Genomic DNA, 12,972 nt, shown 5'->3' with positions numbered 1-12,972 from the left:
CTTAAACAGATGATGATGTTGATTCCTGACTATGTTGAACACAAAGAATTACAGGATTTAATGCATTCCGCAGAACAAGTTGGTAAACATACTTTGCAATGTGGTTTTGAAGATTTAGAAGCATCTTGCAGGGCTGCTGTCACTGGGTCTGTACTTAGAAGGCATGCTTGGCTTAAGGAGCAAAACTTGCCAGATCATGTTAAAGCTAAATTTACTGGATGCTCCCTTAAACCAGGACCGCCTTTTTGGCAACAAAGCAGAAGTCCTCAAAAGGATAGAGGAAAAAGCTAAATCTATGCAAACTGTTAAAGATTTCCTAGAAGTACAGCCTCCCAGATTTAGTAGGCATTGGCCTTCAAAGAATTGGTCCTTTCCAGTCTCTTCCAGGCCTTCTCAGTCCATACCCAGGAACAGCAGACCACCTAGGTTAAAGTCTCAGGCTGCGCACAGGCGTAAGCAGTAGGGGGCTCCCACTTCCAAAGCAGGGAGTAGTAAGCCACCCCCCTACAGAAAAATGGCACAATGACTTAACCTTAACCCTTCCAAGCCCTGCTCAACTGCCTACTCCTATAGAAGGAAAGATCGCCCTGCATGCAAAAAAAACTGGGAACTCATTACCCAGGACAAATGGGTTTTGAACATAGTTTCCCAAGGATACAGATTCCACTTACACACACTACCAACCCTAAAAGGTTGGCCAGACCTACCCCCAAATTAGTGGGCAGAGGCCCAACAGCAGGTTCTCTCTCTTGTAAGTATCAGGGCTATTCAGCCTGTCCCAACAGAACAAAAAGGACAAGGTTTTTATTCAAGACTTTTCCTGGTACCCAGAAAAGTCACCTCCTGGCGTCCTATCCTGGACCTCTCTAGTCTAAACACCTTTCTGGTAATCCCAAAATTCAAAATGCTAACACTTCAACAGCTTCTTCCTATGCTAGGCAAAGATGCTTGGCTGGCAACCTTAGACTTAAAGGAAGCTTACCTGCACATTCCTATAAGGGAATCTTGCAAGAAATACCTACACCTCAGGGCAGGTTCCATGCACTATCAGTTCTCTGCACTTCCCTTTGGCTTATCTACTGCGCCCAGGGTATTCACAAAGTGTCTAACTCCAGCCATTGCATTTTGCAGGCAGCAAAATATTCAAATATACCCGTACTTGGACGATTGTCTGATTCAGGCAGAAAGCCAGGACTTGCTATTACAACATCTGGCATTCGTAAAGAAACTTCTAACCTCACTGGGTTACACCATAAATGAAAAGAAATCTCATCTAGTACCCTGCCAACAGATTGTATTCCTGGGAGCAAGCTTGAACACAACTTCCCAGATGGCTTTCCTCACTCCAGAGAAACAAGTTTATTTGGCAACCTTCTTCAAACTATTGGCCACAAAACCCCAGCTATCTGCAAGGAAAATTCTGCAAGCCCTGGGGTTCATGGCCTCTTGCATTCTACTAATTCCATATGCAAACTGCATATGAGGAAACTACAATGGTATCTAAAAAGCCTATAGTGTTAACATTCTCAGGACCTGGAATCCATAATTCCTGTCATTCCTTGTATAAAGACAGCGTTCCTTTGTTGGGCAGAGGCCTGCTACCACAACAAGGGGCTCCCTTTCACTCTACCCCCTGCCGCCCAAACCCTAACAACAGACGCATCAGACTATGGATGGGGGGCTCACTTAGCAGGGCAGTGCATTCAGGGCAAATGGAACCCGAGACAGATGCACCTGCATATCAATCAAAAAGAAATGTTAGCTGTACAGAATTCCGTGACAGCCTTCAAAGACTGCATTCTTCCAGGAAAACTATTGGTAAAAACAGACAACACCACAGTTATGTGGTACATAAAAAAGCAGGGGGGAACCCACACGTACCCTCTCTGCAGACTAGCCATGGCTCTCTGGAACACAGCCTTGAGCCACCAAGTGCACCTACAAGCTCAATTCCTGCCAGGCAAGCTAAATTCACTGGCAGACAACTTAAGCAGAAATCTCATGGACGCACACGAATGGAAACTAGAACCAAAAATATTCAACCTCTTGAGGAGCAAATGGGGGACTCCAGAGGTAGACCTGTTTCCCTCCCCTCAGAAATACCAATTGGACAAATTCTGCACAAGGACTCCCCACAGTCAAGCTTGAAAAGTGGATGGCCCTGACCTTTACCTGGGAAAGCCTCTCAGTTTATGCCTTTCCCTTCTGCCTCTCCTTTCGAAGGTTCTGCTAAAGATCAAACAGGACAAGCCAAGGACAATACTGACTGCATCAGACTGGCCACACCAGCACTGGTACCCGCACTTGTGCAGTATGACACTGCTGGAACCATGGCACCTGCCTCGGACCCCTTCCCCGCTGTCCCAGCAGGTGGGCCAGATTTTGCACCCTCAGCTTCAAACCTTGAACTTTTCAGCCTGGCTAATTCCTTGAGCTCTCTAATAGCATCCCTCAGTAAGCAGGTGCTAGATGTCATTCTGGAGGCAAGGAGGCCTAGTACTAGACAATCCTATGCTGAAAAGTGTAAAAGATACTATTCCTGGAGCCAGACTCAGGGGATGGGCACAATGGTGTCCAGCTTACCTCATATTCCTCAGTATTTAAAAGAAATGCTTCACAAGGGCCTGTCCTTCTCGTCAGTTAAAATTCATGCCTCTGCCATTTCATTACAGTATAATACTGAGCCACCCCTCTTCTTTCACCCCCTGCTAAAACAATTCCTTAGAGAGGCCAAAAATTTAAGACCCCCCAAGGAGAGCCCCCACTCCTGCCTGGGACCTTTGTATTGGAAAAGCTCACCCCCCCCCCTTGAGCCAGCTGCAACAGCAGAGTTGAAATTCCTTTCTTGGAAAACAGCCTTCCTAATAGCCATCGCTTCAGCAAGAAGAGTGTCTGAATTGCAGGCCCTCATGGCAGTGGGAACCCTTCATTATCTTCCATGCAGACAGGGTTTCCCTCCGGGCCAGTCCTTCCTTTATGCCCAAGGTGGTGTCTAGTGTGGCCCTAAATCAGTCCACTCATTTGCCTATCATTTTCCCTAATCCACAAAACAAAGGGGAACGAATACTGCTCTCTGGATGTGCACAGACAACTTAGATTTTATTTGGACAGGACTAAGCCTCTCAGAAAATCTGAACAGCTGCTAGTTGGCTTTGCTGCAGGGGCAGAGGGGAAGGCCATTTCAAAGCAAACCATTTCCAAATGGATAGCCCATTGCATTCATTTCTGCTACAAGCACCATGGAAAAACCTACTCCACAGGGGATAAGATCACGTTCCACCAGGGCTGCATCTACCTCTGCAGTTTTTCTCAGAGGAGTCCCTACCAGGGACATCCTAGAAGCTGCTACCTGGAGCTCTATACATACCTTCACCAAGCATTACCACATGCCTATTTTTTCTAAATCCAGGAATGGTTTTGCCACTGCAGTCTTGCAGGGCTTAATAGCTGGCCCTAATGCTCTCTAACTTCCTCCTCCCTTCTTTAGCTTTGGGAATCAACCCAAATGTGATACCTGCAAGAGTGAAACATGAAGAACATAGTACAGTTGTGTACACTTACCATAAATGTAGATGTTCATGTGTATTCACTGTTGCAGTCCTGGTTACCCTCCCTCCAGCCCCCTGACTTCTCTTGGCTCTGCCTTTCCTTCTTGTTTGGTATATTTAAGTTTTCTGGTTTATTTGCTTTTTGTTGGAGGTGTACCATAACATATAATTGCTTCCCATTGTGGGGGAACCTGACATCTGGGGCAAGAAAAACTGATGTAATGGTGTCGGCTGCATGTTTTATATCCCGGACGACCTGACGTCATGGAAGAAGAGTCAGCATCCGACACAGGAATCTGAAGACTCTGGTGTTCTGGCCGGCTGAGGACTACCTGCAGGCAGATAACCCAAATGTGATGACTGCAACAGTGAATACACTCGAACATCTACATTTATGGTAAGTGTGCACAACTGTACTTTTAGGGGGACATGAGGGCATCTCTAGTAATGTAAATTGGATGTGGAGGAGTTTCTGGTCATTATGTTGTCTAACAAGTCTGGAGTTGAATTTAAGAATACAGAATTATTGCCACCTTTAGCATGTTCATCTAGTGCAGTGAGCCTAAACGTGTGGTAGGCATTGAAAACCCTACACTAATGGAGTGCTCTCAGGACCTCATGAAGATGCATATCTCAATATTTTCCAGGGTAAGGAATGCTTGTAGGTATTGGAGTTTTTGTTAAGGCTGCGAACATTGAGCAACAATACCTTAATGTTGTCCAGATTTTGTTTTATTATGTTGGAAGCTTTAGTAGACTGATGTTGCCTAAAAAAGATGCTACAGAGGTGAACAAGAATTTATACACTATATGAAAGTCTTGGAGGAGATAGGTGCATGCCATCTCTGACAAAACAGGACTTTCTGCCATCTTTTCCCAGGCTGATCTGTTTTGTACCCCTTTGAGTGACATCAGATGCTAAGCCAATAGTTCAAGTCAGTAAGCTTTTGTGCATACTTTAGCATAATTTTGGTGATGGTAGAATGCTGCTTAAGCATAGGCTCATGCTGATACATGAGAAGAGACTAAAAAGGTAATACAAAAATTGAGTAATTGGAAGCTCTTGTTTATAGATAAGTATAGTAAGATACAAGCAGTGAAAATGTTTTAATCCCTTTGGTTTTATGTATGAGTCAGGCATATTTTTATCAACCGCAGAAGAGGTTGTGGATGATAATAAAGAGTTGATGGAATTTATCTGGGAGGGGAATAGGGCATGAGTTAATTGCAATAATGTTGATCCTTCAAGTAGAACAAGGTGGTGTAAGATTACCTGATTTGAAGGTATATTTTAGAGCTACACAGTTATGGCTGATGTACATAACACAAGCAGAAGGTTATAATTCAAACTGGAAAGGGATGATGAAGTAGGGAGAAAGCTCTTGAAATAGAAAGTGAGATTTTGAATGCGCATCCTGAAAGACAATAATAGCCATACAAAGTATGGGGTATGGATCGAGGGAGAAGTCAGCAAGCTAAGGAGAGTAGTATTGCTGGAATTGAATTCATCCTCATGTCTTGGTGAGTACCTTCACACGGTGGATCTCGTTTTTCAGAAAATCTCACCAAGTTGACATACATACATCAGGTATCCTGGACAGGAGAAGGTTAAAAAATAAAAGACAGCTGGGTGTACAAGACCCAGGATAAAAGTGCCCAATCCTGGTAGGCGCACTGGTGCCAGAAATGGAAACATGAAGGTGTAGAAACCTCAAGACAAGGAAACATTCCCACAGTGGGGCTAGGCCAGGCCCAGGGGAAGGATTGGCCCCATTGTAGAAGGAAGTAACCATCCACAAAAACTGATGGGCCAAATAAAGAGCCATAAAGACGATAGAGTGGACAATTGAGGATAAGAAAGGAATTATGTATCGTTACTATTATGCAAGAAGCCCAAATTTTCCAGACAGTAGATGTACAAAAAGATTGAGAGAGAAATTAGAAGAAAGAAAAATACTTCCAAAAAAAAAAAAAACTGTCAGAAGCTTCAAATAAAAATGTGTGTTCATTAATAGAACAGATTTATGAAAAACATTATATAGACCATGAAACCTTGGGCCATTTGGGAAAAAAAGTGACTGAGAAAGTTTGAGAATATAAGGAACATCCAGAAACTTTTGAAAGGTATAAAAAAAGAAATATGGAAATGGGAAAGAAAGAGAGATCTGATATGGTGTAATATTTATGCAAGGGAGAAAGATAAATTAATCAACACAAAAAGAAGCCCCAAAGATATTTCAAGAGAAATACAGGCAACGGCATCCAGATATGGAAAAATTCACAATAAAAAATAAGATCACAAAAAGAGACTGCAGAGCAGAAGGATTAGTAAAGTAGAATTAAAAAAATAGAAAATGTAGGGTTGGAATACTTGTGAAGTGAAGGATTTAGTGAAGAAAGTCTAACACAGGTTACATCACAGCAAGATGAAACAATGAATCCTCAAAGCAGGGAGAAACAGGAGAAGCAGGAGACATCTGAAGAAGAAATATGACATGGGAAAGAAAGAGATTTAATATAGTGCAATATTTATGCAAAGGACAAAGCAAAATTAATCAGTACAAAGAGCAGCACCAAAGATATTTGAAGAGAAATACAGGCAAAGGCATCCAGATGTGAAACATTTTACAATAAAAAAATAAGAAAACAGAGGAAAAGTAAAAAAGAGAATTAGTAATGGAAAAGTTAAAGAAACAGAAACTGAGTTTTTGGATTAGCTGCAAAGTGAAATATTTAGTGTAATAGGTCTAACTCTGATAACATCACAGCAGGATAGAGCAATTGATCCCCAAATTAAGGAGAAACCAGTGGAGTGGGAAACATCTGATCATTTGTCATATGAAAATACTTTGGAGCCTTTCATAGGCAATCACTACAAATGTTCAGTTAGAGTTGCAGAGTAAGAGAAGGAACAGGAAACTGTGACAGCTCTGACACAGTCAGTGTGGAGAGAGAGGCCAGTGAGCTCCCATATGAAAGAGCAACGGATGACACAGGATGAAACTGAAGAGAATGTGGCACAGGAAGATGCTCTGGAACTTTCTATAGAATGCCCGCAGGAAATGGAGAACATTTTCTTCTAGACTGAGGGCACATTCATTGATCTAAGAGAAGAGTTGATTGATTTAATAGAAATGGACAGACACGTTAAGATCAATGAAAGAAATAGAGTACTGAAAGTCAATAAATCCCAAAAAGTTAGAAGTTTGATAAAACAAATGAACACAGTAATTAGGACTATCCATAGAGATCCATGTGATATGACAGAAGTAAATAGGATATATATATATATATATATATATATATATATATATATATAATTACTGTGCAGCTAAATTAATAACAGCTTAGGTCTTACACAAAAACACAGAGTAGTAATAGAGGGGATTGTGAGAAGTTGAGTGCCATAATGGAAGTATCAAATAGAGAAAGCTATAAAGCAGTTAAGACAAGAAGTGTTAGAAGAGTATCGAAGAGGGAACAGATCAATAAAAATTCTCAGAGATAGATGTGATAAAAGCAATACGCAGCATCAGGACAGATCAGGATCTATCATGCCCTATGGCAAATAAACTAAAAATATCAGCACAGGCAGAAGAACTTAAAAGATATGATTGAAACAAAGTTAACAAAAGGTCTTAATTGGAAAACCCCAGGCCCAGATGCAGTACCTAATTTCTGACTAAAAGTATTAACATCTTTACATGAAGATTTAGCCATGAGTAAGAACTATTTATATGTTCACCTTGAGCAGACACCAGCCTGGTTAACAATAGGAAGAACAGTACTCTTACTTAAGAGCTAACCTGCAAGCTGTCCTAAAAACTATAGACTATAACTTGCCTTATGACTACATATAAACTATACACTGGAATTGAAGCCAACAGAGTTTTTAGTCATTTAGAAGAAAACTCAATCATGGCAATAGAACAAAAGGGTAATAAAAGAAAGTCATATGGAACAAAGGATCATTTGTTGTTAGTCATAACAGAGAAGTATAAAAAGGGGGAAGAATGTAAGTATGCCATGGATAGACTATAAAAAAGCATTTGACAGTATCCAACATTCATGGATAAGACTGCCTAAGATTTCTAAGATGCACCCTATACTGATTGATTACATTACAGCGACCATGAAACAGTGGCAAGCCACTTTGCATTTAAGCCAGGATAAAGGACAAATTATTATTCCAGGGATAAAAATTCAAAGGGGGATATTTCAGGGTGACTGTCACCACTTTTATTTTTTCTTGCCCTTAACCCATTAAGTTGTCTACTTAAGAGATTAGGTCACAGCTACAATTTGTCTCCCAGAAAACAACAAAGTGTAAAGACTTCTGATCTTCTTTTTGTAGATAATTTAAAACTGTATAGTTCATCAGATGAGGAACAGAAAACACAACCGCAAGTAGTCAAAAGTTTTTTAGATGATACAAGAATGTCATTTGGTCTTGATAAATGTGCAAAAGCAACCTTTAAAGCAGAAAAACTGCAGCGCCAAGACTGTCAGTTTGTGACTGGAATGTGATATAAAAGAAGATGAGCAAGAGATAGTCTGTAAATATTTGGGAATTAATGAAGGATCAACAATAAAACATGAACAAATGCAAATAAAACTTAGTAAGGAATATTTTAGAAGACTTAATGCTGAAAACAGCATTGACATCTAGGAACAAAGTCCAAGCTTTTTGAGAGATTGACTGGCCCCAAAATGGTGTTGGATAGGTTGGACAGGAAAACAAGAAGGTTGCTTCATGCTCATCAAATGCTTTGTAAAAATTAGTGCATACCAAGATTCTGTATTCCCTGTTCTGAAGGTGGTATGGGCCTCCTTGAAATTGGGACTGCACACTCTACATATCTGCTGACCTCACAAGACCCAAACCAAATTAAAGTTTTGAAACATGAGGAGGATGACTTCCCTGCTTAGTTTAGCAGAAGCATATTGGCATCAAGTGGGAATGGAATGTAAACCAGAAGTAGATAAAAATCAGGTATCAACTGAATGCACTAGAAAACAAAAGAAAGAAGATAAGGTAAAGGATCAGATGAGAAGGCAAGAAATGTGAAAATGCATAAATGCAGTTGCAAGTATAGAAACGTCTTGGAACAACCCCACGTTGATCAGGATTGAATGCAGGAATGGTTAAGGAGAGGTGAATTTAAATCAAAAGATGAAAGGTTAATATTCATGGCCCAAGATAGTTGACTATATGCATGTTGGTTTACAAAGTCCATTGAATATGTGAGAGAAACAGACAAATGTAGGTTTTATAAAACAGAATTGGAAACAATTGCACATCATGTTACTAGTTGTGATATACTAATGGCAGAAGAACTGTATACTCAAAGGCATAATACTGTGGCAAGGCTGTTGCATGATTGTGCAAGCATTATAATGAAGTAGTTGAAAAACACTAGAAACATGAACCACAAAGCATCATAGAAAATGATGGTTTATATCACATGGGATAATCCATTACAACAGTTCAAACAAATAGATGCGAGAAAACCAGTTTATAGTAGTCCATAAAAAGAAGACCCAGTGGCTACAGTCTCTTGCGTACAGAGAGACACAGTCATAAAATACCAGGTTTTGCAAGCAGAAATGAGGGCAATGGGGAAGAAAGATACATAGACAGTTCCAGTAGTAGTAGGAGCAACGGGTCTTATAAAAAAAAAGAATTTACAGGCTTACTTGGATATGTTACAGATACATGTAACTCCATACGAATTGCAGAAGCAATCATTACTGGACACATTGCTGGTGGTGGAAAGCATACTTCTGGCTAACATCAAAGATTGAAACAATACCAGTTTCATGAACTTCAATCATACTTTGACTTAGGAATGGGGCTCATTCCCATCATGATATTAAGACACTCAAAAGACTTGGAGAAATTAAAAAGAAAACTATTATATTTGTAAAGTAGCAGAACTTTTTCTAAGAACTAAGCCAACACGTGAATGGAGAAAGGAGATTTTGCCAGTAGGGATAACTGCAAGCAGAAATACAGAAAATAGGCAAGGTGGAACTGGAATTTACTGGAGAAAACTGGTAAAAGAATCAAGGTGTTGGAAGCAAATAACTAGAGAGGGAAATATAATAGAGTGAGCTTAGGCCAAGGTGATGATTGGACTGCAGGCTAGAGACTGCCTTCCCTACCAGGGTTTGATAGCAGAATGCAGGCAAAGAGAGTGGGAAATCTTAAGTGAAAGATATGCTCTGGTAGAGTTTTCAGTTGAATCTAGAACAGAAGCTGCTGTTCAAAGGAATAATTAACAGGGCATACAAAATATTGCATGACAGCTGTAAGAATCAAAGAAGAGGTTAGAAAAGAGTGGGAAGAGAGACAGGAAAAGCAATTTACAAGAGAAAAGTGGGAGGACATAGGCTCCCAAATCTATAACAAAGTCCAGAAGGTTCTGGATCTTAGCTTGGAAGTGTTAGCCTATGTATTTTTATACCCTAAGTAGACGTCAAAGATCCTCAGGTAGTTAGAAAACGTTGGAGGTGTAAAACGAATATGTCCAAACAAACCAAGAAAACCACAAAACAGGCTGTTCCTCTATCCTACAAAGCAACCAAGAGATGGGAGGGCCAAAAATTAAGTAAAATAAAATCTTGTTTATTAAAACCACAAAAGGAACTCTTGACAATAAACAGGTTACCGGTTTTATTCACTATATGTGAACTTCCTCAGATAGTGAACAACATATAGTGAACAAAACAGGTAACCTGTTTATTGTAGAGAGTTCCTTTTGTTTTAATAAACAAGATTTTATTTTACTTCATTTTTGGCTGTCCCTTCTCTTGGTTGCATTGCGGGATAAATGTTGGAGGTGTGATAGGAAAGAAAGAGGTAATTGGGAACCTATGTTTGGGAGTGTAATACGTTGGCAGATTGTAGAAATTCCCTACAGAGTTGTCAGAATATTGGGTGAGCGAATGACTGTAACTAAGGAAACTCTTTTTTTTTTTTTTTGGGGGGGGGGGGGCACGGGATCTGAATTGCCTAGATGTAGTAAGACCTTACTGAGTTTAATTCTGCTGGCTGCCAAAAAGTAATTACGAGAAAATGGAGATCAAAGTCTAAACAAAATGTATTAGAAGTATTGAATATTATATGCACCTGGAAGAGGGACCTTTAGGAAAAAGGAAAGGACAAAGTACATAGAAATAAATAGAATTTGGGGAACAATACATGCAGAATAATGTCCACGAGGAGGAGGAGGAGTGAGGTTTAAGGGAAGGCAGGAATTCAGCACTTTATGTGATGTTGGACAAGGAGAGTAACGGTGTGTTGTATAATGTAAGTATTAGAAAATGTCAATTTGTTTTGTTATCTTTTCAGCTAATGTGTGTTTGCCTACGTCTTAAGTGATGTAATAAAAGTTTTTTTTAAACAAAAAAGGATAGGTTCATGCTTGCCTTAGATGCATATTAATAGACTTTCATCAGGTCTTTTAAAAAAGTTGTCCAGGGAGGTATTTATCATCATTTAAAATCATGAGCACTGTGTGTCATATCAGTATTGGGGGTGCAGGGACTTGAGTGCATGCCTGATGTGGCAAATTCTGTCAACTGATAGGCAAACTGACCATGATCCTCTTCTTTCACAGCCTTATGAGTGAAGCATTGATGTTTCTCACTATGGATTCACCTATAGCTAAAATATTGGATTGAATGGAGGCTTGCCTTGTGGGCTTTTGACTTGTACAGTGTGACTGTTCGCACCCATCATGAAACACACATCTATCTGCATCATCTATTTTTGAGGGTTATAAGGGTACTTGCTTCTTACATTACATTTAGGAGGCATTTGTGGTTAGGTAGGTTACTTTAAAAGCTTCAGCATAAGTAGATGTACGGGTTGGTCTGAGCTGTGTCTGAATAGTTTAGTGTGGTATTGTGTGGCACTGACAATGTGCTTGTTATTTGTAGTAACTGTGTGAGGACTTTGCTTCCATTAACATTATATAACTACATCTCTTGCACATTTTGTCGATTTAGTTTCGATAAATTGCTACATTATTTCAGGATGCTCATTTCAACCAAGCTAGCTACAGAAATAATTGGAAAGTGCATATCCATGATTCCAGTTGTTTGTGGTTAAACAATTGAAGGAGAATAGTAGTTAATTAGCTAAAAGAGAGTAACCTAAACAAATTAAGTTAATGTCGACAACCAGTGAAATAGGAGTATGAAGCATTTTTATGATCAAATTAACATAAGGGGCAGACAACGGAAGAGAAAATGCATTTAAGAACAGATCAAGTAGCAGGTTGCAAGGTTTTTTCCAGCCACTTAGCCTCTTGTTAGATAAGTGGCAATCAGCATAAACAGAAGTTGAAGACTTAACTAAAAGATCTTGGGCTTCAGACAAAAGCAATTAACTGCAAGCCCCCACGATGTGACTCAACATGGTTCCCAATTTCTCTCACAAAATGAAAACCAGTATTTGATTTCAAATGTCAGATCACTTGAAAGGCAAAAACAGCACAGCTGTTTACTAGAATTACTGAATAAATGTTTAAAAAGCTTACACAATTGTATCCAGATGCTGTGTGGTCAAAAACAACAGAAATACAAATTGAAAATGTAAAACCGCTAAAACAAATGTAAACTAACACCTGCAGTCTGAATGGGATTGTTTGAACAAAACAGTAGTTGCAAAAGTTCCAGCATTGACAAGCACACAGAAGACAAGATCACTCAGTGTAGTATCTATAGTGGATCTGTGGGATACCCCCTGGAGATGTCCAAAGTGTTTTCCAGGAATTATCATGGATAAAAAAGGTATAGGAAGGCATTAATTCAGGGATTTCTTACAAGAGACTTTCTGAGAAGCTGAGATCTTCAGAGACAGTGGCAAAAGGCACTTTCACTCCTAATGAACTGTCCTAATGAAGTTAATTCAAATTAAATTTTTTAGGCATTGACCTTGTTGATGTGCCAAATTAGGAGCAGGAGGCATTGTTCACAACTGACTAGCTGACTATCTCTGTAGTAGAAAGTATCATGGTAAGTAGTCTGTCAGTGAAGCAAGAACCAGTGCCCAAACTAAGTTGCAAGGGTATGAAAACTACGGTAGTTTCTGATGCTGACATGTAAAAGTAATGGAAGTGGCTCTAAACCTATGCATAAATGGTAATTGTTGTTTTCTAGTACTGTAGAACCTACAGTTACTGAAATGCAATTCTACTCAGGTAAGTTAAGTAGTGTAAACTTAGAGTGGGTTGGTTGATATAGAGCATTTGAATAGTCCAGCCATAGCTCTGTAAAGTGAGCCAATGCACCCCTGTATAAAGTGACTTCATGTTGGTAGTGTCAGTCATAACTAGAAACTGTAACTCTTGGTTAGAGGAAGAAATTTGGCTTTGATGTGGCCAAGAATATCATTATAATGTCTGAATACATATTC

The 12,972-nt window shown here is 39.6% G+C and overlaps 1 protein-coding gene across 3 annotated transcripts in view; it reads left to right on the top strand.

The window, feature by feature from the left end:
* ASAH1 (N-acylsphingosine amidohydrolase 1) overlaps positions 1-12,972 on the top strand; it is a 977,824-nt gene that overhangs the window by 593,594 nt on the left and 371,258 nt on the right. The gene's annotated exons all lie outside the window — the stretch shown is intronic.

The sequence above is a fragment of the Protopterus annectens genome, chromosome 2.part1 (genome assembly GCF_019279795.1).
Source record: "Protopterus annectens isolate FY-2018-M chromosome 2.part1, PAN1.0, whole genome shotgun sequence".
Lineage (NCBI taxonomy): Eukaryota > Metazoa > Chordata > Ceratodontiformes > Protopteridae > Protopterus > Protopterus annectens.
The sequence above is the reverse complement of the archived record's forward strand: the minus strand, read 5'-3'. Positions and strand labels throughout refer to the sequence as shown.